This window comes from Bos javanicus, chromosome 24 (assembly GCF_032452875.1).
Source record: "Bos javanicus breed banteng chromosome 24, ARS-OSU_banteng_1.0, whole genome shotgun sequence".
In the NCBI taxonomy this organism is placed as follows: Eukaryota; Metazoa; Chordata; class Mammalia; order Artiodactyla; family Bovidae; genus Bos; species Bos javanicus.
Genome location: NC_083891.1, coordinates 55597667 through 55624409, shown reverse-complemented (window position 1 = coordinate 55624409; position 26743 = coordinate 55597667). Strand labels below are relative to the sequence as shown.

Sequence of the window (26743 nt, the reverse complement as noted above, 5' to 3'; positions counted from 1 at the left end):
ACCAGTGGTCGTTCCCACCTAAGGGCTTAGCCTGGTTAGTAGACGTGTGGGCAGGTGAAAATGTGGGAAATGGCATTTCCACAATTGTTGGAGACAGGCTGCTGTGGGTTTGTAGGAAGGGGCCCCAGAAAATAAAGTTAACTGGGGGAAAGAGGATAATAAAGACAAGATGGGTGTAGTGCAAAGTGAGTTTCCCCATAGCCAATGAGCTTGGCTCAGGCCACTTCTGTCACAATGGGCCAGGGCAACCAGAGGGCTGCTGCGCTAGGTTCTGTGAGGGCCACCTTGCTTTCTTCCTGCTTCTGTTTCTTAGCGTGGGCAGCTCAAGGGTATGTAGCCAAGACAGAGAGTGGCTCTTCTCGAACAGACACCTGTAGCTGCAAATCCCTACTCAATGCAGGTAACTTTTGGCCCCAATTAAATGCTGGCCATCCACAAATATTCGCTGGTTGGCATCATAAGCCAAAACCAAAGTCAGGTTAGCACCACCAGCACCTACACCCTCTATTCACTCATGGGGGTACTTAAGTCCTCTTCGAGAGAAAAGAGGCCAAACTCTGTTGTCAGTTTGCAAAAATGTAAGTGCAACCAAAGCCACAGATGCAATTGTCCCAGTGAGTCGAAACCCAGCTGGCCAAGGCTTTAACCTAATCTGAATCAGCAGGACGCTTAGGGACCTGGATATGACCGTTGGTTCATGTGACTCTCAGATATTCAGATGTTATAGTGAGACCCCACTGAGTGAGAAAGGAGACATCAGCATTTATGTTCGGTACCAACAAAGGGTGCGTCCATTTAATGAGGAGAGGTGGGAAAGGAAAATGTGGGAATTACACCCTGACATAGGGCAGGGGAGAAATAGCACTTCTGTGTATTTTGGGAAGGTGCCTCATCCCCAAATGGAATCTATAAAGCCAGGATAATTTAATGTTTTCTCCGAGAACTTGATCTTTCAGGAGTCCATCACATGATTTTCATGGATTTATCTGTTCTCCCTGGAACCAACATTGACAAGTGGAACTCTTCTATTTCACAGTAACCAAGAAACAGAAGAATGAGGTGTTAAGGGCCTTTAGGTAATTCAGTAATAAGTAGATGTGTGTTACATTTAATGACACAGTATGGTAGAGAAGCAAAAAACAAAAACGGTTTCTAGATTCAGCTCTAATACTAACTAGTGGTGAGAACTCAGATCAGTTCCTTAACTGCTGGGCCTTGAATTTCCTACCTGTAAAATCATGACAAGGGGTTGGACGATTTCCCATCCAGCTGTACTATTCTATCATTCGAGATTGTGTTGCCATCATTGTTTAACATGCTACCGTGAAGGGAAGTAGGCATTCGTAAAGAAACTATTTGACAAGCAATAAGCAAATTGTTGCTCTTCTTGGTCTCCAGGTTTCCTCCTTTTGTCCCACTGTTGCTCTTCAAAATGCGTGGAAGTCAATCAGCAGGAACGTAGGAGCCCTCGTCCTTAAAAGCCACCTTTGTTTTTACTCTATGAAAACAGGGGCAGGAAGGAGAGAGGGGCAATATTTAGGCCCCGGACAACAGAACAGAACGGCAAAGTCATTCAGCTGGAGGAAAGGAGCCAGAGTTGCCCAAGCTTTAATAAAGAAAATATCCCCTAAGTAAGTTTTTCTCCCTTAGAACACCTAGGAGAGTGATACCTTTTCCTGTCTCTGTATTCCTCCCCTGCACTCTATGGGAATTGATTCAGAGAAAGGACTGCACCTCGAGTACATAATAAACATCTCCAGGAGAGGTGGGGAGCACGGGCAGAAGCAGGAAGGAGATGAAGGAAAATCAATTGCTCGGTGCTGACAACTTCTTCTTGTTATAACAGTACTCTGTCACATTGCATTAGCAGCGCTTTGCAATTGTATGTGTTTTTGCTAACAGGCTGTAAAAGTGTAATCATATGAGCACTGAATGCATTGTATTAGTGGGAATGATTCGAGGGGATGTGCGCTTTATTATACCAGTATGGTGTATAATGTGTTGCTTACTGAAGTGAGACTTATCATTTTAGTGAAAGAATATTTATTATTTGTTTGTTGTGGCGCTGGTGCCTTCCAGGGAAAGCTGCTTGTTTCTCTTGAGGTGGGGGGAAGGAAGATTGTCTCCACTCATCCTTCTCGCCCCACTCTGTAGAGTCAAGCAGAGTGATCCTGAAATTGGAATTAAAAAAAACCAATCACTTGGAGTACCAAGTTCCCAACCATCTGAGAAAGCAGTGGCTCTGCTTAGATTTCCAAACAGCATTTGTAAAACCAATGGGATGGTTGCTGCAAAGCATCTTCTGCATAGAAAGTTGAAGGAACAAAAGGGAGGGAATTTCACACGTATGTGGGAGTGACTGTGGACTGTACAGATCCTTTGGAGAAGGGACGTTCAGAGAAAGATGGGCTAGAACTAGAGACAGCATGAAAGGTGGCAGGCAGGATCCTTGAGCCTGGATTTCTTGGCTTGAAAGAATTTTGCAGGAGTTTCAGTTCAGTTCAGTTCAGCTCAGTCGCTCAGTCGTGTCTGACTCTTTGTGACCCCATGAATCGCAGCATGCCAGGCCTCCCTGTCCATCACCATCTTCCGGAGTTCACTCAGACTCACATCCATCAAGTCAGTGATGCCATCCAGCCATCTCATCTTCTGTCGTCCCCTTCTCCTCCTGCCCCAAATCCCTCCCAGCATCAGGGTCTTTTCCAATGAGTCAATTCTTCGCATGAGGTGGCCAAAGTATTGGAGTTTCAGCTTTAGCATCATTCCTTCCAAAGAAATCCCAGGGCTGAATGCAGAAGTTTAACGCTTTCCAACCAGTGCTGGAGTGAATTATTGACCTTTATAGGAGGGATCTCCTGACTGCATCATGCAAATTGTCCAACCAGTCAGTGGACATTGATCGCACATTGAATGAGTGTGCACGTATGTGTTTACTCTTGCTTAACTGACCACAACTAAAATTGACACCCGGACCTGTCCTTGTCATTTGTCTGTATCTGCCACAGGACTGCTGTAACAGAGTACCATAAATTGATGACTTCAACAACAGACGTGTGTTGTCTCCCAGGTCTGGAGGCTGGAAGTCCTAAATTAAGGCGTTGGCAGGACTGGTCCCTACTGAGGACTCTCGTGCCTCTCTCCTGGTTGTGGAGGTCGTTCGGAATCTCTGGACTCGTGGGTTTTTGGATGCATCACTCTGCCCTCTGCTTTCATATTTGCATGACGTATGTGTTCCCTGTTGAATTAGTGGGGATGATTCCAGGGGATGTGCGCTCTGATGCCAGTATGGTGCGTAACGGGTTGCTTCCCAGAGTAAGACCTTCTCATTTTAGTGAAGGGACCCTATGTGTTTGACTGTATCCAAACTTCCCCTTTCTGTAATGATATTGCTTCATTATAAAAAGTCATATTGGATTAGGGACCCAGTGTGACCTTACCTTAACTACTTATATCTGCGATGACCCTATTTCCAAGCACGTTCACATTCTGAGGTGCTGCGGGTTAGGACTCCAACATACAAATGGTGAGGGTTGTGTAACAGCCTCAGTTGTAATTGAACAGTTGAACTCATGACAGCACTTCACCTCTGAGAACTGTTTATAATGCACATTTTGAGACTGGGATGAATTTCCCATCTATATCCAGCGAAGTCCACCAACCGACTTTAGTCTCCACCATCAGGATCACACTGGACCTGCCACTCACGCATGACGGGCCCGTCGTTCAGGTGCCCTGAATGCATTAGCTTAGGGAACAGGCTCACAGACCCAGAGAATGAACTCATGGTTGCCAGAAGGGAAGGAGCGGGGAAGGGATAGGCAGGGAGTTTGGATCAGCATGAGCTCACTGCTATATTTAAAATGGATAACTGGCAAGGACCTACTGTATGCCACGGGGAACTCTGCTCTTTGCTACCTGCCTGCCTGGGTGGGAGGGGAGTTTGGGGGAGAATGAACACGTGTATCTATGGCTGAGTCCCTTCACTGCTCACCTGAAACTATCACAACATTGTTAATCAGCTATACTCCAATCTAAAAGAAAAAGTTAAGAAAAATAAAGTAAGTCTCTTGTAGACACCTTAAAAAATTCATTCATTGATTTAATACTCAAAATCGCTATGAGCTAGTTTTTATTCATATCCTCATTTTACAGATAAAGAGATTGAGGAATAGAGGGATTAAATAAATTATCCCAGGTGACACAATGAATTCAGGTTTCAAACCTGGACTACTGGGCTCATGAATTTCTGCATTTAACCACTTTTTTAACCTCTCCTAATCAGACAGAATCTGGATATAATCCTTATATAAAAGTTTCCTCTCTTTACATGATATTTGTATCTAATTTTTTGCTGATAGGGCTTTACAATATAACAAAAGAACATTATAAAGCACTTTTAGACTTTAGGTCAGATGATGCAAGTGGGAATCATATTGACTTTTGAGGCCTCGGTTTGCACTTTCCAGTAGCCCAGCAGAGAGTGTCATCCTTTAAAGTGGATATTTCACTCTGGGACTTGAGCACAGGCTGGAGACAGAGGAAGTGAAGATGGCCACAGGCGGGGATAGGGTGGTGTTGGCTGGGACTTTAAGTTACACTTCCTGAAAGTCATGTGGTGACTTTGACCTGTATCTGGGCTCCCATCCAAGACTGAAGTGGATCCAATCTGGCAGACAGAGAATGCCAGCAGGTGTCTGCAGGCAGGGTGGCATTTGCAGGCAGAATAATGGAGGATCTTGTTTCCTACAGTTAGTGACTTAGAGTAAGAGTCCAGCTAGTGGTGGAGGCGATGGACATAGGAGTCCAGCTCCCAGCAGAGAGTCTGGCCAGGGTGACTGAGGGGAAATAGCTTATATTGAGAACCTGTTGGACCTGCCAAAAATCACTGTGGTTGTTGTTGTTCAGTCATTAAGTCATGTCTGACTCTTTGTGACCCCATGGACTGCAGCATGCCAGGCCTCCCTGGCCTTCACTCTTTCCTGGAGTTTGCTCAAACTCATGTCCACTAAGGCGGTGATGCCATCCAACCATCTCATCCTCTGTCGTCCCCCTTCTCCTCGTGCCCTCCGTCTTTCCCAGCATCAGGGTCTTTTCTGATAAGTCAGCTCTTTGCATCAGGTGGCCGAAGTATTGGAGCTTCAGCTTCAGCATCACTGTGACAATATATTATTCACATTTCAAAAATAGGCCATAGGCACTTCTTAATCTACCCTTGTGTTCGTTTGCTAGCAAAGGACTGAGCTAGAATTTGGCCCTGTGCTGCCTAGAACAAAAGCCTGTCTCTTTTGCGGTACTACACGATCCAGTAGGTTTACACAGGAGGAATTACAAGGAGCTAAGGGTTCAGGCTGCAGATCCTTGGTGTTTAATGATAAGTGCGGTTGAGGGAAGAAAGAATCCATACAGAAAATGTAGACAAGGGACAGAATCCCCACACATATGTACAGTCACTGATGTTTGGACCACTTGGGTGTGTTTGCCAGGCAACCAAAGTAACGGATAAGTGACACCTAATTGGGAACCAAGTCAGCATTGCTGCAAAGGGAGGTTTCTTTTCTGAACTTGAAGGCATTTACAAGCTCCCACTTTTGTTTCTATTACAACTTATTACAGACAGCCTTAGGTATCCATGTGAGTTTTGCATCCACAGTTTAAATTAACTGAATCTGAGTTCTTCAGGTCCTGAGGACATAATAGTTTTCTTTAAAGTAATTATAAGTAGGCTAAAATTGTTTTTTATAATGTGAAACATTTTGTCTTTACTGAATCTGTTACAATATTACTTCTGTTTTATGTTACTTTTTTTTGGTCATGAGGCATGTGGGATCTTAGCGCCCTGACCAGAGATTGAACTTCTGGACTGCCAAGGAGGTTCCTATAATTTTCTTTGATTCATACTTTCAGTATTGCCTCATACTGAATTGTGCTGAACTTCATGTATGTGTTCACACAGAATTATTATATATTTGCTACATAAAGTTTCTTTTGATTTTGTGATTTTCCAATACCATCTTTTTCTAACCAAGCAGCAGGTGGTTTTTTTTTTTTTTTTTTTTTGGTATACCTACTTTATTTTGTGACAGGTATTGATGAAAATTCAATTAAGCAATTGAGTTAAGAAGAAAAGAAAAGGGAATTTATTTAAGCCAAACTGAGAATTATAACCCAAGAAACAGACTCTCAGAAGCTCTGGGGACTCTTCCACCTGTTAGAAGCTGAAGGCACAGTCACATACATTTTTGAGACAGAGGATCGTACATGAAAATGACACGTTGACACTTAACATAGAGTTCCCAGGGCCGCAGATGAGCATGTACAACGTGAACTGTGAGTCGCCATGACCTTGTACAGAGCTGGGGAAGAACACTGTTCTCTTACGAAGTTACATTGTTGGTTGGGGTCAGAAGAAAGAAAAGAAAATTGATCTTTATGGTGGATCAGGCATCCCCATCTTTGAGGAGCTCTGGTTAGTGTGTGATGTAAATGCACTCGGCAGAGCAGAGAAGGAGGAGGCCCAAAAAAACAGAGACAGAATTTTATTTTAAAGTTTTGATTAACTTTATTTTTAAAATATTTTTCACTGTGGTAAAAGTCACATAATCTAAAGACTATGTTAACCATAGCTAACCACACAGATCAGCAGCACTGAGTACATTCACATTGTGGTGTGACTCTCACTATCATCCGTCTCCCGAAGTTTTCACCTTCTTAAACAGACCAACCTAGATAGCGTATTGAAAAGCAGAGACCTTACTTTGCCAACGAAGGTCTGTCTAGTCAAGGCTATGGTTTTTCCAGTGGTCATGTATGGATGCGAGAGTTGGACTGCGAAGAAGGCTGAGCGCCGAAGAATTGATGCTTTTGAACTGTGGTGTTGGAGAAGACTCTTGAGAGTCCCTTGGACTGCAAGGAGATACCACCAGTCCATTCTGAAGGAGATCAGCCCTGGGATTTCTTTGGAAGGAATGATGCTAAAGCTGAAACTCTAGTACTTTGGCCACCTCATGAGAAGAGTTGACTCACTGGAAAAGACTCTGATGCTGGGAGGAATTGGGGGCAAGAGGAGAAGGGGACGACAGAGGATGATATGGCTGGATGGCATCACTGACTCGATGGATGTGAGTCTGAGTGAACTCCGGGAGTTGGTGATGGACAGGGAGGCCTGGCGTGCTGCGGTTCATGGGGTCGCAAAGAGTCGGACACGACTGAGCGACTGGACTGAACTGAACTGAACTGAAACAGAAACTCTGTCCCTATATGTTTAATTGTTCTTGTCCTGCCTTAAAATACAAATTTCATTTCTTCGTAGGTTCTATGGGTGAACTGGAAGTGCAAAAAACGAGGTCCTGATCTCCCATGATTTATGCTTTTTGCCCTCCAGAATTTATTTTAAAAATTTTTAGTGGAGTGTAGTTGATTCACAACATTGTGGTAGTTTCAGGTGTTGAGCAAAGTGAATCGGTTGTGCCTACACATACCTACTCTTTTTAAGATCCTTTCTCCGTGTTGGTCACTACAGAGTATTGAACACAGTTCCTTGTACTATTCAGGAGGTCCTTATGAGTTATGTATTTTATATATAGAAGTATATATATGTCAGTCCCTATCTTCCATTTCATCCCTTCCGTCCTCTTACTTGGTAACCATAAGTTTGTTTTCTGCGTCTGTGACTGTATTGTAAATGAGTTCCTTTGTATCCTTGTTCTAGATTCCGCATATAAGTAATATCCTGTGCTGTCTTTCTCTGCCATGACTTATGCTTTTACACAGAGTAGAAACGGTTGATATGTGAAAGGCAAATATCAGTGGAACAGACAGGCATAAGGACTGCATGGTGGTTCTAGAGAGGTCTACAAAGGGGCAAGGAGTGGTGTGAACACCATATGCTCCAGGAACTCGGGAGGGGGTCCTGTGGTGAGCTGGGCTCTTCTGGGAAGAGATCACCCTGGAAAAAGGAGCAGAGAGAAGGCTAAACTTGAGTATGATGAAGACTTCATTCCCCATGCTCAGATGTTCCCTCGGAGATTTTGAACTGACCTTGAAATAGAGAAACACTTTAGGATGGTGATTTTACCATCCCTTGAGCTTTTTGTGAATTTCTTTCCCCCTGAAGTAAAATCCCTTGGAGGAGCTAGAGGTTTCATGGGTGAGGAGTCCGTTTTCTTGTGGGTCCTCTTTGGGCTCCACGGTGCCCCAGGGATTAACAGGAGATCTCTGCTCTGAGATCTCTACCCCACGAGCCTGTGAAGCCTGTGCGTCTCTCTCCAGCGCCAGGTCTGGGACTGTTAGCAGAGCAGGGGTGGAGGATGAGCTGTGAGGTCAGGCAGGTCTGGAAAGGCCTCCACTTCATGACAATCTGACAGTGTCTAGAAATAACCTAATTTTGTAATCAGCCTGTTTTGAAGCCATTATTTATGTTTCCCTATCACAGAAACAACGGTCTTTTAATGATCTACATAACATTTAATTATAATTCAGTTATCTGATGTAAGTAATTTCAGTACCTCTTAATATAACAAATCTCCAGCGTGGAATATCTGGCTAATAAGAGATGACAGGTGGTCGTTACTCTGTGAACCTCACCATCTTTCACTAGCACTTGCTGTGATAAGTTAAATAAACCATCCTTCAATGTGGGAAACTCCCTAGGTGGCCCTCTAGGGAAATGTAGGCACTGAGCTCCCTAGGACCAGACAAATGGTGACATCTTGGGCATAACAATGAGGCTGCTGGAGACAGCTGAGTGCTGTGTGTTATTTGAGGCTCTTGAATCTTATTACCTCATTATTAAAGCCAGAAAGTTGAGGTTAGGACAGAGCCATAATGAGGTAAAGGTCACAGATTCCGTCCTGTGCAGGTTTAGTCCTACTTACTTTGCTGACAAAGGTCCATATAGTCAAAGGTATGTTTTTTTTTGTTTGTTTTGTTTTTGTCAGTAGTCATGTACAGACATAAGATTGGGACCATAAAGAAGATTGAGCACTGAAGAATTGATGCTTTTGAACTATGGTGTTGGAGAAGACTCTTGAGAGTCCTGTGGATTGCAAAGAGATCAAACCAGTCAATCTTAAAGGAAATCAACCCTGAATATTCAATGGAAGGACTGATGCTAAAGCTGAAACTCCAATACTTTGGCCACTTGATGCAAAGAGTCAACTCACTGGAAAAGACCCCATGCTGGGAAAGATTGAGAGCAGGAGGAGAAGGGGATGACAGAGGACAAGATGGTTGGATGGCATCATTGGCTGAGTGGCCATGAGTTTGAGCAAACTCCGGGAGATGGTGATGGACAGAGAAGCCTGGTGTGCTGCAGTGCGTGGGGTCATGGTCAGATATGACTGAGCAACTGAACAACAACAAGTTCTTGATCCTAAAGAGTTGTTTTAAAAAGTAGTAAATTGGTCAGAAGAAATAGACACTAACAGTTGGCCAATAAAAATCATGGTTTTTTAAGAAAAGAAGTCGTATTATGGGAGAATGTCTTTCAAAAAAATTATCTGGGGATTTCTAGACAAAAGGATATGGATCAGCTCTTTTGGTAGGAGAAGCAATGTCTTCTGATGATTTTCTCTGTGTGTAATCATTGATCCCACATTTCCTTGTCTCCGTTTGGGCATAAAATCCCTGGAGCCAGCTCTACTCAGCCACACCTTAGAAGTACGCAGCCTAGATTAGGACTAATAGGAAAAAAGATGAGGAAACTCAGGAGCACCTCAAGTGACTGTGCCCCAAGTAAATGCCCATGGGCTTACTTGGCATCTTGGAGCCTTATCAAGGGAGCCGTTTCAAGGAAAATTGGTGAATTATCTGGATGGCTTCAAAGCTTAATTACCAAGAGACAATATCACTCCAAGTTGGAAAGGAAATTAAAGTGGAAATAGGGTCCAATGATCAGAAACCTGGATGTTAAGATCATTGGAGTCCTAGGTCCTAGCTCAGAAGTCCACGCCATAGCAAGGCCATGATGAAAACCAATGGGATTGAAGAGTTTGCACATTAAGATACCATACCTTTATATGACTGGATGGATCTATGATGCATCAGGTATTTTTGGGGAGAAACTTTTTACTTTTTTACTTGTCATGTTTTCACGAACTGAATGTTTTAATGACGTTTTCTAGTTATTACTACACACATTAATGTTCCTACTGGCCCAGCCTGTGTTCCTGATGTTCTTGCTACTTTGAGCTCACGCTGTTGATGGATCTTAGAACGCCTGCTTATCTTTTCTGAATGCCTCACCCTTGCCATCTTTCAAAGCACAGCACAAATAAGACTTTCACTCTTTGCCTGATCATGTGGTTTGTACTTATCACAGAGGCCCTAAGTTAGGACACATTCCGTGTTCCTGTTTTGTTCCAGCTTTTTTCCTGATTCATCTTTGCAGCCCACACAGCTCCTTGCATATTTTAAATGTTAAAGAAAGATTTTTGAATGAATAAGTGATTGTGGGGGTAAAGACTCATTTGGATCTGTGAAAAGCTTGAACTTCAGACATTTATTTCAAATTATAGAGATCCTGTGAGTCCACTTAAGTGATGGCATTTGCCCAAGGCCTTAAAAATATTTATTCTCTGAAGTAGGTTAAATGTTCACTTCCGGATCCCTTCCTTTCAGATTTGTTTCATTGACTCAGTAAGCATTTTCTTTACAGATACTAACTGTAAAACATTTCGCATCAGGTTTTCTCCAGATAATGACAAAATATCAGAGTGTGAATTGGTGAAGGTGTGACTTACTTGTCCAATATGTCCTAAAGCCATTTAGATTTCTGCTCCAAAGTATATCTTAAATAGAAGGGTTTTTCTCTATTTGCATTGCCAGCAGTCTGGTTTAACCCATTACTGAGTATCTTTTCCCTCATCTGCTCCAACACTTAATTGGCATCCCAATTATTCAACTATTCTGCCAATTACTCACTAGGCTTCAGCAACATTGTTTTTCAGTTCCTTTGAACTCTTAAACCAAACACAATTATACAAAACAAAGATTAAATCAAAATAGATCTTTCCCTAAAACCTCCCAGAATTCTGATCACCCTGTCTTCTTGTCCTTCGCAACTCTTTATATACATATATATCGTGATTGTTTATTTCATGTCAGTTTCCCCTCTAGATTATACGTTTCGTCAAGGCAGAGACTGTCTGCTTTGCTCAGCACAGTACAGGAAGATACTGCCTGCCTGGAGGTAGGATGCTCAATGAATTTTTTGTTGATAGAAGATAGATTCCGTCTATGACTCTTAGTTTTTCCTCTCCTGGGAGAGCCCTCAGAGTCTAATCCTCCTTCCCCATGACAGCAGAGGACTGAAGTCTGCCTTTATTCGCCGCCATACCTGGTCTAAGTCTGCAGGTCTGCGGGTTGTTTACCTGATCTTTCTGGAGCACTTCTGGTCACTTTGCCATCTTCTAAAACTACTCGAGTTGGTGTTTTGCTCTTTAAAGCTGGTACCCAGAGATGAATGTGATTTTCCACCTATGGCCTGACTGGTATACTCCTGAGTGGGACTAGCATCTTCTTCAGATGTCGCATCTCCATTCACACAGCCTAAGTCTGCATTGATTCCCATGCAAATCCATCAGCTTGCTGCTGATTCTTGAGTCCATGGTTAAGGGAAACTCTTCCATTTCTTCATTCAATGTGCTTTTAGGGTGCCTTGTTGGTGTTTTGGACCCACCTCTGTAACTTTGCATTTATTCTTATAAAAAATAATCATTTTATACTGCTAATTCCTAATTTTCTCATCCATTAAAATCTTTATCTTTCTTGGATTCATGTTATCTGCAAAACCTATATATTCATTCACTTAATTTTTTATTGAACACCTACTATCCTCTAAACTATGTATTAAATATGGCTCTTTATAAGGTGTACATGGTGGCTGCCTTCACAGGCACGCAGTCTGGTCACTGACAAGAAATTTGAATGCTTCAGTGAAAACATAATCTTTATGGCAGTCGTTTGAAATCCCTTCTAGGTACCGATCAATTAATTAGGCAGAATTTTCCAGATATTTTGTCAACCAATTAATAACCCAGCTAACGTATTATTGTTTGGCTCATTACCAACAATCTGGATGTAAACTCTTGCCAGGCACCATTCCATGTATAGTTAAGTCCCCCACACACCGATGAGTTCTATCCTGAAAGTGCGTTTGTACATCCAATTTGTTCATAAGTCCAACAAGGTAGCTTACATACCCGACTAACGTAATTGGCTATATAGTACTGTACTGTAATAGATTTATAATACTTTTCAGATAAAAAGTACATAAAATCAAACACATAAAAAAATAAAGAAAACATTTTTAACCTTACAGTTCAGTACCCTAAAAAGTATGGTAGTACAGTGCAACAGCTGGCACACAGGGGCTGGCACACGTTTGCACCTTTGAAAGCTTGTAACCTGCAGTTTCTAATGTAGGGGACTCACTGTTCCACACTTCTTGGTGTCCTCATTACACTCACATCCGAGTCTATTTTCATGGAGACCATCTTTGTTTATTCATAAAACAGTAATGCATGCCTCCCAACCGCTGTCAGACCTGTTCCCTTTGCCTGTTATTTCTTTTCTTCATAGTACTTACCACTTGCTGCTAGGTCATGTAGTTTGCATACTTATTTTTTAAATCATTTGTTTTCCCTCATTAGAACATAATCTCTATGCAGGCAGGGACTTTTTCTGTTTTGATCATTGCCATAATCCCATTGAGAAGATTGGAGGAGGAAATGGCAACCCACTCCAGTGTTCTTGCCTGGAGAATCCTAGGGATAGGGGAGCCTGGTGGGCTGCCGTCTACGGGGTCGCACAGAGTCGGACACAACTGAAGCGACTTAGCAGCAGTAGCAGCATTGAGAAGAACAGGACCTGACACACAGTAGGCACTCAGTCAATAGCTGTTCAATGCAATTGAAATAAATTAACAAAAATCTTTCGTCATCGTGTAGTGAGAGTCTCCTACATCAGTCAGGGTTCTGGCAGGAAAAAGAAGGTAGAGTTAAACTTGGTATTTGTGGGGAGTTTCATCAAGGAAATCTTGACAAAGGTTTCGGAGGGGTTTGGGGAAGCCAAGGAGGGGCATTGCAGTATTCCGGGGCTGGTAATAGCATGGAGTCTCTGCCTTCTCCAGGCCTGAAGGGAGAGGAGAGGGGCTGCTATGGAGACCCCAGAGAGGGCCCCCAACAGGAACGATGACCCAGAGGAGAGGGAGGCAGCCCCCACGCATGCCTGGCAGGGATGGGACTGGGCCGTACGTACTCCGTCCTCACTTTCTTCCCAGCTTCTGTCTCCTGCTAGGAGCTGCCACTGGCCAAGTTTCCACTGTGGTCAGGCCAGGGTGCCCCATAACTCAGTCCTCAAGATTCAGCCTCCTAAGGCAAAGGGCAGGATGGGAAAAGGTGGAGAGACTAGCAGGAAATATCCAGAAGGCGTCTTAGAGCAAATAAGCTGTTGCCATTTGGTTACCAAGTTGCCCAAAGGCCATGGGGAGATCTGGTTACATGGAGTTCAAGGGGAAGCTGCTGGGTGTGACTGGGAAAGAGAAGGGTTATGAGGGGGTTATGTAGATGTTGTGGAGAAGGCAATGGCACCCCACTCCAGAACTCTTGCCTGGAAAATCCCATGGACGCAGGGGCCTGGTGGGCTGCAGTCCATGGGGTTGCTAGGAGTCGGACACAACTTAGTGACTTCACTTTCACTTTTCACTTTCATGCACTGGAGAAGGAAATGGCAACCCACTCCAGTGTTCTTGCCTGGAGAATCCCAGGGACGGGGAGCCTGGTGGGCTGCCGTCTATGGGGTCGCACAGAGTCGGACACAACTGAAGCGACTTAGCAGCAGCATGTAGATGTTGAGCAGTCCTTGGGGCAGAGAGGGGAGGGATCTTCCTATCTCAGGAAAGGAGAAGGTGAATATCTGAGAGTGGCATCCGGAGCTGGAGAGAGGTTCACTCATGAGTAAAGCTTAGCATCAAGTGGCTCAGATGCTAATGCGTTCTACCGTGAAAATTCATTGGGCCTCTGTGATGTTGGAGAGAGCATGCTACCCCTGCAAGAGAAGTCCTTAGAAAGCTGCACAAGCAGTAGGACCCTACTCCCGGATGTATTAGAAATAACAATGGAGAAGCTGGGAGGTATCAAGATGAAGAATATTGTTTCTGGTACATATCTAGCAATTGCTCGCTCCTCCATCTTTGGGGAGATTAAGATTGGTTTGGGGGTGAGTCTGTACATTGCATGAATTTAGAGAAGTGTGAGACACTGTTTTAGCTCTCTGATTCCTAGAATGAGTGTGGCTTCTGAGAACCTCTCTTTGCATTAGTATTCAAACCACCCTGAGAAGATTCCAAGATTGCGGGGGAATGGCAGGAGAGTTCGGCATCCAGGAGTCTGGCTCTGGCTGTCATTGACGGTTTTAAGCTGCGACTGTGGCTGCCCTTCTGGTATCCCGATCCTCTGCCTGCTGGGAATGCCCGGCAGGATCATCACCCTCCCTTCACCCCAGCCACCTGTCAGTTGGCATTCGCCAGTAAATTGGGGTCAGAGTGGTCTGCTTTCCTTCTGGGTGAAAGAAGAGGGCTGCAAAATGCCCTGGGAGCCACCCCTAGTGCCAGACATGCAAGCAGAACTGGCAGAGTGTAAACAAGCCGAGGACTTGTGCAAATGTGGGTGTGAGACAGAACAGCCCGGGCTGGGGCAAAGGCACTCTTCACTTCTGCTTGGTCGAGGAGTCACTGTGCTTTCTGAACCCGGGGCAGAGTGGCAGGACTTGGTGCTCAGAAATGTCACCGTCAACCCCAGCATGGGGCGGGGAGGACTTGGCTGGAGTGGGGGAGTACTTCTGTAGTGGAGAAATGCACAGCAGCCATCAACAGTCTGCAGAGGCCATAGAGGGCTTATGCTTCAAACAATAAAAATGAGAAGAGGAAGAACAGGACTCTGAGGGAGAACAGAGCTTGTTTAAGGCATGGAGGCAATCACCAAGACGGTGGCTGAGCAAGGAGAGAGCTGGGGAAGACAGAATGCCAGCATGACAGGGAAAACAGCAGTGAGGTCTCCTAGGTGAGAGAAAGCTGAAAATCCAACGAGAAGGGCTCCTTACCTATGAGATAAAGTTCAAATAGGGTAGCCTTGGTGGTCACGTGAATCTCCAATGTTCCCTCAAGACTTCCAGGTCAGCTGATGACTTCCAAGTCAGAGTGATAGAAGCTGATGATTTCCATCCCAGATTTCAATCCTGAAATTTCAGACTTCAATATTTTTTTTCTGCATCTGAATGCCCAGTGAGTGCCTGCTCAGTCTCTGTTGTGTCCAACTCTACATGCAACCCCTGTGGACTGTAGACCGCCAGGCCCCTCTGTCCATGGAATTTTCCAGGCAAGAATACTGGAGTGGGTTGCCCTTTTTTCCTCCATGGGCTCTTACTGACCCAGGGATCGAACATGGGTCTCCTTCATGAAGTATTTTGCTTCAAATTCAGCATCATCCAAAATAGAAATAAACATCCTCTTCTGCACAAGCACCATCTTCCTTCATTTCTTTTTAATTGCATTACATTCCCTTGGGTTGTACAAACCAGACCCTGGACCACTATTTCTGGCTTCCTTTTCCTATCTCTGTCCAATTTATCACTCGGTCCAGTGGACTCGAGTACTTTCTCTCATCTTCTTCAACACAATTACCACATCTTTAGTTTAGATCTTCATCATTTCTTATCTGAGTCACGGCATCCTCTTCCAAGAGCCCTATTCTCCGTGAGTCCAATGTCTATGATGGAGTCAGAGTGATGTTTCTGAAATTTATAGCAGATCGCGTTGCTCAACGCAATTTGCCTTCACTGCTTTAAGATAAACTTCAGCCTGCTCAGCGTGGCTGATCAGCATGAGGTAAAACATCAGTTCCTCAAAGAAGCCTCCCCCATCTCCAGTGTTGGTTAGACTCCCCCTACCTATACAGTCTCATACATTCCTGTGACAGAACCACATCTGACTTACAAGTGACGTTTTCCCTTCTATTGAACAGAGTTTAGGCTGATAAGTGACTCTCAATTCAGGAACTTCATTTCCCACCCCCTTGCATCCAGGTGGAGTAATACGGCTCATTCCCATAGCTGAAATGAGAGCTCGAATGGTGTGTATCGCATTCAGGACTGGTTACGGCTCAGGTGCATTATCTTCCAGGCTGTTTCTTTCCTCTCTCTGACTAGCTGGATAGTGAGAATTTAGAAAAAAAATACTTTGGGGAGGTCCTGGAGGGTAAATGAAGCCAGAAGAAAGGATCTGAATCCTTGAGTCACCCTTGGGAGGAGAGCTGCCCATTTGCAGCTATAATTGTAAGAAATAAACACTCGCTGTGACAAGCTATTGAAATTTGAGGATCGGTTGTTACATCAGCTAACTTAAGTTACATTGATTAATGCATCTACTTCCTTATTAGTTATGATGGAATCTTAGAGTTTCTGCTTTTTCAAATATCTGTCTTATCTCCTAGGTTAAATTTTTATAAAAACAATTAACAGGGGCAATGTCTTTCTTGTTGACAACCATATTCATAATAAGCCACACAATCGTCTTATTTTTAGGCAATAACAGTTCACATATGTAACTTTTACTATAATCCCTTCTTTTCCTAGCATCCAGATACTTCCAGAAGGAGTCAAATGAAGGTCATGATGCTATGGGTTGTGAAGGAAAAGCCATATCACCAAGCACTGCTTAAGTCAGGCCATTCATTTGATGGCTATTTATTGAGTGCTCTTTAGAGCTATTATGAGCATAAAATATAATACATGTGATATGCTTAGAAAATTACATATGATTGCTCAATATGATCAGTTAGTAGCAGAGTAGCAACTAATGACTTATTCTTAAAATATAAATGTAGACGCAGTGAAGGCTATGGAAGTGTATCCATACAACACTCATATGACCATAAGGATTTTGAAATTCTGAGACTTTCCAGCCTTGATTCTTACCCTGGCCCATATGACTGACTGGTTTGGTTTATTTGAAGATATTCACAGGTCAGGTGTGAAAGCTGGTTCTATGCTCCAGAGAAGTAAATTCTGTCTGTTCCTCTCAAAAGGAAAACATGACAATCAGATGAGACGGGGTCTATTAGAGTGGCTTGGCAACTGTAGACATGAAGCGAAGTGAAGTGAAGTGTATTCGCTTCAGTCATGTCCGACTCTGCGACTGTAGCCTCCAGGCTCCTCTGTCCATGGGATTCTCCAGGCAAGAATACTGGGGTGGATTGCCATTTCCTTCTCCAGGGGATCTTCCCAACCCAGGGATAATTGTAGGGCATTGCATAGCACTGCTGGGTGGATGCAGTCACTGTCCCAGCTACGTGGCTTGAGTGGAAGATGCTGTCATTGCTAGTAACTCTTCAGCTGGCCAGAATGCATGTTTCAAGGACTGCCTTCCATTTCAAGCTTTCCCATTAATCGCTATTTCCTGAGTATCTGACGTTGCATGTGGAAATGAATGGTGAAGTCTTCCAGTCTTAATGCACCGTTTCCCCTCCAGGTCAGGTTGTCTCCCATGATGCATAAGTACCTTCACTATCTTTCCTAAAGTCCTTTAATTACATTCTTACAATATGTTTTCAAATTATGAAAAACACACAGTACATAATTCCCCTGCCCTCATCTCCCCCTGAAAAGAAAAGAGCTAAATTTATTACAAATGAAGGTTTTCTATTTAAATACCAAAGGCTTCTGTAATCAGATACATCTGATTCTGGAAAGTCAAGTCCACGCTTGGTAATCTTGTATGCAGTGTCTTCAAATGGAGTGATTGGCAACCCCATACATGAGAGCAAATTAGATTTGGTCTATGTTTTTTAGAAAATTGAAGAAAAAAGGGCTTGGAGCTTGGATTATTCAGATAATTACCTCTTCCCTGACATCACTTAATGCTCTCTAGATCTGAGCTTCAACTCTTCTGTGATTTTTTTTTTCAGCTCTAAAACTTGAACAAATTCATCCACTTAGATTTTTTTTTCTATTTATTTGCTCTCAGCCTGAGAAATTGCATGCCAGCTTGCTGCTAGGAATACCTTTCCACAGCTGTTATAAATATCTGCAAAAAAAAAAAAATAGGGGAGGATTAAATCAGAGATTGCAATACCATTCCTCCCAGTGCCAAGGCAGTCCTGGAGGCTCAGATAATAATATCTCACATTTACCATTTAGATCGAGTCCACTGAGCTAGGAGTGGATCCAACGTCTTAGACCTTTCACATGGCTCATGGTGTTTAAAGACTTGAATGACTAGTGGTAATATCTATTATTAATCAAATTATTTTTCATGGGAAAGCATTGTGATTTATTTTTAGAAGCTTTATTTTGGGATCACACATGGGTGACTGGTAAGTGTGTCTTATAACTGTCTAGCCTCTTTTTGTCATCTTAGTTTTATAAGTCACTAGGTGCCAATGATTCTGCCCAGGGAGGCCTGTTTTGCAGACCAAAGAAAAATTGTTCTGATTTGATGAGCAAGCAGGTAGAGTAGGACAGTCTGTGTGAGATTTTTTTGGATACTGCTCTGAAAGTGGGTTTTTTTGAGAGGCACGGGCTTCCCTATGGTTCAGCTGGTAAAGAATCTGCCTGCAATGCGGGAGACCTGGGTTCAATCCCTGGGTTGGGAAGATCCTCTGGAGAAGGGAAAGGCTACCCACTCCACTATTCTGACCTGGAGAATGCCATGGGCTGTATAGTCCATGGAGTCGCAAATAGTAGGACATGACTGAGTGACTTTCATTCAGGGAGATATGTGAAGGAATTAACTAATTATTGGGGCTTCCCTAGTAGCTCAGATGGTAAAGTATCTGCCTGCAATGCAGGAAACCTGGGTTCAATCCCTGGTAGGGAAGGTCCCTGTTCGGGAAGATCCCCTGGAGAAGGAAATGGCACCCCACTCCAGTATTCTTGCCTGGAGAATTCCATGGATGGAGGAGCCTGGTGGGCTACAGTCCATGGGGTCACAAAGAGTTGGACACGACTGAATGACTAACACACAAGAGGCAAGTGACGAAGATCATAAATGCGAGGATGCAAGTCAGTGTTCTGGAGGTGTGCAGGGGACACCTGAGAGACACTTAAGCAGCCCTTGTGTCCATCAAATGGGAGAGGATGGGGGCACGCAGGAGAGAATGTGACCCCTGCTGAAGAGGTGAGACAGCACAGAGGTGGAACAAGGAGAGCGGCTTGGTATCTGGCCCCTTTACAGCTTTCGGCAGAGCCAATCTTGCATAGCAAGGACAGCAAAATTGACATGTTAACAAGCTCATTTGTGCTCAGATCAAGAACTGCATCTCAGCTCCACTGACCTCTAGACTCGAGTGATGTCTACCAAACACCACTGCCTGGTAGATCAGCATCAATGTTTGACAGAGGAAATTAGTGGTTGTAATTCAGGAAGTTTTCAGAAAGCAGAGAATATCTGCCTAAACATAGAAAGTAAGGGGCTTCCCAGGTGGCGCTAGTGGTAAAGAATCTGCCTGCCAATGCAGGAGTCACAGGAGATGTGGGTTCAACCCTTGAGTCAGGAAGATCCCCTGGAGCAGGAAATGGAAACCCACTCCAGTATTCTTGTGTGGAAAAATCCGTTGACAGAGAAGCTTGGCAGGCTACAGTCCCTGGGGCTGCAAAGAGTCGGACATAGCTGAGCGACTGATCATGCGCGCGCGCGCGCGCGCGCGCACACACACACACACACACACACGCAGTAAATCAACTCTTCCATAACCAACTCATTGGTTTGTTCGTTCACTCAACATGTATTTATTGAACATCTACCATATGCCAGTCTGGGAAATACCTCTGAACATGAACAATTCAAATCCCTGCCCTTGTGGAGGTTACACTATGATGGAGAAACATAAATAATAAAGAAGTAGGCAAATATGTCAATAAAATAATTTCACATGGAACGTTACAAAGAAAATTAAAAAAGAAAATAGGGACATGGAGTGAAAGGGTTGGAGGTAGTAGGTGAATATAGTGGTAGAAGATGGAGAATAATTTAGGGGTTTCCACAGAGTAGTAACCAGATGCTATCATCTAGAAAACGCCTCTAGGGTATAAAGGTCTAGTGAAAACATGCCATTCAAAGTAAAACAGTAAGCTCAGGGGGCAGAAACATCAGATTTCTTTCCAAAATATTAAGTGGCACTTTTCTTCTGTTTTAAAAAATTACTACTTTTGTTACAGAGGTATCACATTTATTGAAAATATTTAGACCATATAGTAGACTGTGAAGAAAAAAAAATCCCCATAAAACACCATTAAAATGTTAATATTTATCTTCCATTTTATCAGTAGGCATATAAAGATACGATTTTTACATAGTACTGATTCGAAGCCAAATTTTCTAAACTAGCAGTGGATCATAAACATCTTGACGTTACTTAATACATAACTGCATCATTGCTTACCCTGGCCGGGAGGTATTCCATCAAAGAAGTGTACCCAAATTTATGAAACCAAGTCCCTGTTTCTGAGCACGTGTTTTTAGTTTTTCTAGCTGTTTACTCTTATAACAGTGCTTGATGAATATCCTTGTATTTACATCTGAGCACATTTGTTTAGTAATTTCCTTAGGGGAAAATTCCTAACAGTGGGATTGCTAGGTCAGAAAGTCTGCAGTTTTATATATAGATTTTTAATTACCTTGCACAAATTTCTATGAGAGAGACTTTATGAATTTATGTCAGCAGTTGACAAATATTCTTTCCACATACTGGCCAGTTCAGAATAACAAAAAATGGCAGTAATAGATGAAAAGAGGTGAACTGTTAATTTTTCTTTATCTTATTGCTGGTGAGATTAGTTATTTTTAAAGGGTTTTACTGCCTTTTCACATTTCTTTCTTTTGACTCATGTCTCCTGCTAATTGTTAAAATTGTTAAAAGTGTTCATGTTTTCCTTACTGATAGGCAAGACCTCTTTACGTAGCCATTTTTTTCAAGTGCCTACTATGTGCCATTTATGGTTGCAGGATCTAGGAATAGATTGATGAACAAAGAAATATTGTTGTTGTTTTGTTAAACAATCTTCCCTAGTTTATTTTGCTCTTTAATTTTTGTCAGTAGAATTTTTTTGGAGGTTAAAAGTGTTCTGATTTTCCTACATGGTTTCTTCTCATAGTGTCATGTTAAAAAGCCATGTGCAACTTCAAGGTTATAAAAATAGTCAGCTATTAATTGAATAATTTATCTTTCCCCCACAGATTTGAAATGCCATCTTTATCATGCACTAAATTCTGAAATATACATTGAGCTGCTTTGGGATTTTCTACTTGATTTCACTGATGTGTCTGTGTTGGCACCAATGTCAAATTATTCTAAGTATTGTGGCTTTATAACACATTCAAATATCTGCTAAGGAAAATCCTAACTTATCACTCTTCATTTTCAAAATATTGTTACATGTTTGTTCTACCAGAATTTTATCAAGCTCCAAAAAGAAATTCCACTGGATTTTCAGAAGGACTGAGTCACTATTTAAAGATTAATTTGCAGAGAACCTGCCGCATTAGGTATTCTTACAGGAATAAAAATTCTCTGTCTTCAAGTCTGCTTGTATGATCCTCAGTAAAACTTAATACTTTTCATTCAAGGGTTCCTGCATATTTTTTGTCCAGTTCATTCCTAGACATTTTATGTCTTTGGTTACTACTGTATGTAAGATCATGGTATCATTATATTTTTTTACTGATTGCAATTGGTCTGTAAGGAAAGTTGCTGATTTTACCTACTGATTCATTGCTAGCCTTCTTAATGATGTATCTTACTAGCAGCCACAATTACAAATACTTAATCACTGGTGGAGCCTGAGAACCAACCAGTCAGCACAGATCCTGGGTGTGAATGGTTTGTACAGCCTTCCTATGGCGCAGCAGCTGAATACTAACCCAGATGTCAGTTCTAATCCTTTTTCAGATAAATCTCCTTTCTCCAATATTTTTCATAGGTAAGCAACCATAACATTCATAATTTCTGGCCATTTTTCTTTCTCCTTCACCATATTTTGTTTTTGTGTTTAGTTGAATTAACTAGAGCTGCAGAATAATCTTAAACAGAAATGGTGATAATGGAAATCTTTGTACCAGTCCTGATATTATTAGAAAACTTTGTCAGGAGTAGATACTTCTGTAAATAATATTAAGGAAAATCTACTTTATTGATAATTAAAAAAAAAAAAAGGATTGATGGTGAATTTCATCACATCCTCTAACTCTACCCTCTCTCAAGATGGTCACGTGGATTGTATCCTTTGTCCTATTAATGTGATAACATATTAATCCACTTCCAAGCTGAACCACCATATTCATCAATTCTATTTGGTCATGATGAATAACTAACCTTTGCGCTTTTTACTTGAATTTCATTTATTGATGCTTTATTTTGTATGGTTGTAACTAATTGGCATAAATGTGAGTGGTTAAACAACTGTGTTTTTCTTTCTTGTGTTTTAACAGGTTTTGGTAAAAAGATTGTTTCTCTTTTGTAAAATAAATTGATATGCATTTTGTGTGATTTGGTGCATACAATATGTTTATATACCTTTATTATACTTTGTAGTCTCAAATACAAATTTGAGATACAAATACAAAAATACCTTGTATTTATTTATAAAAGTAAAATGGCCCCCTTTGTCCCATTTAATATTTTACTTTGAACTATTTCCATGATGTTGATATTGCAACCTCTGAATTATGTTTTCCTTGTAATGCCTGATGTATCTTTATCCAAACTTTTGTTTTTAACATTTGTGAGTTGTTCTTCTTTTTGATGGCATGGAGAAAGATTTTATTTTTGACACATTTTACTCTCTAAGAGATTTAACTCTTTTGAAAGACCATTTTTTTCATCTTGCAAAATATGCTATGTTAAGTTCAGTTACTAGACTGGTAGGTACAATAGTTGCTGAGATTTTTCCAAGTGAATGGCTTCCTTGTAGAACAGGCATAAATAAAGCGGCAAGTTACATGAATTATGCTGGTGAGCCAATGCGATGAGGAAGTATGTGATACACAGGTCTAGGCCAGTATGGCAAAAACCTTCAATGTACCAATACCAGTGGCCCCACCTCCTATATCCACACCCTGTATAATCCTCTTCCCCGCAGTTTGGCTGGACCGAGTGATGGCATTGTTGCATAAGGCAACGATGATGGAGTGTTACTCCTGAGATTTAGTTATACAGAAACTGGCTTCCATCTTGCATGCCCTTTCATGTTCTCTTGCTGACCTACTTTGAGGAAGGCCGGCTTCCACGTCGTGAGCTGTGTTCTGCAGAAATCCATGTGATACAGCATCTGAGGAACTTTATCCTGACAGCGGCCACTGGAATGAGCTTGAAAACAGAAGCTCCCCTAGATGAGACTTCAGATGGGATCACACATTCAATCAGCATCTTGATTTCAGTCTTCTGAGAGACTTTGGACCAGAGACACCCTGTTAAACTGTGTGCAAATGCCTGACCCACTGAGACAGTGAGATAATACATGTTTTCTGTTTTAAGCTGCTGAGTTTTGGGATAATCTGTTATTCAGCAACAGATAACAAATATTATACGTGACTGGATTTCTTGGACATTCATCACCCTTTTCTATTTGATTTATGTAGATAAGGCATGGAGGTCCCTGAGTGCTCTTGTTATAGAGAAATCAATCAACACTGACTAAACAAAATGTGCAGAGCAGAGGTTAGGGTCTCTTGGTGACCTATCTATCTATCTACATGTAAAAAATGTACAGTCACATGGGTTGTCTCTGTTGTCCTATTAATGGGATAACATATGAATCCATTTCCAAGTTGAAAATAATTAGACGATCCTCTGGAGGAGGGTATGGCAACCCACTCCAGTATTCTTGCCTGCAGAATCCCCATGGACAAAGGAGCCTGGCGGGCTATAGTCCATGGGGTTGCAAAGATTTGGAAACGACTGAGTGACTAAACACGCACGCGCGCACACACACACACACACACACACACACACACACACACACAGAGTAGATTGTGAAGAAGAAAATAAAATTCTCATTAAAACCACCCTTAAAATTTTAATATTTATCTTCTAATTTTGTGGTAGACACATAAGGATATGATTTTTATATAACACTGATTTGAAACCAGCTTTTATGAACTAGCAGCATATCATGAACATCTCTTGATGTTAATTAATGCATAACTGCACTGTTGCTTATGGAATTATATCCTGACAGCCACCACTTACGTGAGCTTGATTTATATAATGTCCTGATGGTGGCTCTGATGGTAAAGAATCTGCCTGCAATGCAGGAGCCCCAGGTTCGATCCCTGGGTTGGATTAGGAAGATCCCCTGGAGAAAGGAATGGCAACCCACTCCAGTATTCTTGTCTGGAGAATTCCATGGACAGAGGAGCCTGGTGGGCTATAGTCCATGGGGTTGCAAAGAGTTGGATATTACTGAGTGACTAACACTTTTTCACTTTTGACCTATTATGAGCTGTTCAATAAGAGACAAAATATAATTTTATCAAGGCAAGAATAATTGTGTGATACATGGAAATGTAAAGTGTTCGTGGCAGAGATGAATATTAGGACTCGAGAGGGGGCAGCAGCTGGCACCTAGTAGAGAGAAGGTCTTTCTGTTCAGGACCAGGTGGTTCTGTTACCATGTGAATTCTCATTACATTGTCTTGCATGACTTCAGTTTGTTTTATTTTCCTCTTTGCTTTATTTTATACAGAACTAAAACTTAACAAAGTTACAGCAAGACCAGCATGTAAGAGTAAGAAGAATTTGTAATTGAAGATGAAGACATCAAATATGAAAATACCTAGAGCTATTATTGTCCATAAATCTTATTTGGCTTATATATCAGGGGAAAGTGTTTTGAATGATGATGTCTAAAAAGCGTGAAAAATGTTTTTCACCTGTAAACCCATAGGGGTAACAAAAATAGGGTTCACAAAGAAAAGTTATTTATGGAAATGGAAGATTTACTCACAATGAGATGGGTGGTTCATTTGAAAATGCATGTCAGTTAGCCTAATAAGCATTGCAAAGTCTTAACGTTGGAAGATGGAAAGCAAAGGCACAGTGATCTTTTTCAGAATAGGGTGACTTGTGGGTGGTCACGTAGGAACTTAAATGATAAAAAAAAAAAAAAAGGTGGTGGGACTACTAGAATAGATACAGAAGCAACAGAAACGTATGTCAAAGTAGTAATAAATATGTGAAGATTACGTAGCATAGAAAGCCTTATATGAATGCAACTAGATTGACTTTGGACAAAACATATCAATGGGAGAAGAAATTTTCCAGAGTTAAAATCAGCTCCAGGATTGAAAGCTGCTGAAGATACACCTGGACAGTGGGAGACTGCAAATAGAGCTGTTGCCTGTTTATCACGGAGAAGATCCACGGGTAATTTAAAGACCTTAGTTAGGTACACATATTTTCAGTACACCAACTTCATGCTTTGCAAGGCCTTCTTGCAAAGGACAGTGATATTATTTGAGGAGCGTCTGTATAGTTGCAATCCTTTCCTTAGAGGAATTCATACTTGGCCATGAAGGACTGTGTTCAAATGAGGCACTTAAACAATTAGAGCCAAATTCACAGCAGAGAGGGGTCCATCTCTGCCAGCTGAGCTGTGAAGACCATCTTCCAGCCCTGGGGCCAAAGAATGAGGCGGGGGGAGGGGGACAACCCAGGTTTAATATGTACTTTAAAAATTATTGCTTCAGCTTTTAAAAAATTGGAGTATAAGTGCTTTACAATGTTGCTTCAGTTTCTCCTGTACAATAAAATGAATCAGCTATATGTATGCACATATCCCCTCCCTCCTGGGCCACCCCTCCCCCAACCCCACCCGTCTAGGTCATCACAGACTACCGAGCTGAGCTTCCTGGGCTGCACAGCAGGTTCCTACTAGTTATCTATTTTACACACGGTACTGTATGTATGGGCTTCCCTGCTGGCTCAGACAGTAAAGAATCTGCCTGCAATGAGGGAGACCTAGGTTCGGTCCCTGGGTTGGGAGGATCCCCTGGAGAAGGGAAAGGCTACCCACTCCAGTATTCTTGCCTGGAGAATCCCATGGACAGAGGAGCCTGGCGGGCTACAGTCTATGGGGTCACAAAGAGTCAGTCATGACTGAGTGACTAAGCACAGCACAGCATATATGTTAGTCCTAATCTCCCAGTTCATCCCACCCTCCCCTTCCTCCCATGTCCACAGGTCCTTTCTCTGTGTCTGTGTCTCTATTCCTGCCCTGGAAGTAGTTTCAACTGTACTATTTTTCTAGATTCCACATGTATGTATTAATATACAATATTTGTTTTTCTCTTTCTAAATTATTTCACTCGATGTGACAGTGTCTAGGTCCATCCACGTCTCTACAAATGACCCAAGCTCAGCTTTATCAGATAGAAATTCTTATCCCCCCTTTACAGCTGAGAAAATTGAGGCACTGAGAGGTAATGTGTCCAAAGCTATGTAGCAAGTGAGTGATGGAGCTGAAATTAGAATCCCGCTGGTGTGAATTCAAAACCCATGTACTTAATCTTTCTGTCCTAGCCTTATCTCCACTCCTGTCCATATCCATCTCCCTGGTGGGGAGATTTAGTGGGTGTTCCTTGGTTGTGACAAAAAAGTGAACTGTTCAGGACGGAACTGGAATCTTCTGTTGTCTAGTGTGCTTTGATTCTGTCTTGCTCACAAGGTCACAGCCCTCTTGAAATCATTGTCCT

At 42.3% G+C, this 26743-nt stretch overlaps 1 long non-coding RNA gene across 1 annotated transcript; it reads left to right on the top strand.

Moving 5' to 3' along the window:
• The first annotated feature begins 20 nt into the window (after nucleotides 1-20).
• Nucleotides 21-24864, top strand: LOC133237770 (uncharacterized). Its single transcript, XR_009733335.1, has 3 exons — nucleotides 21-400; nucleotides 1399-1631; nucleotides 24736-24864. It is a non-coding gene; the product is annotated as an uncharacterized LOC133237770 (long non-coding RNA).
• Nucleotides 24865-26743: the final 1879 nt, after the last annotated feature.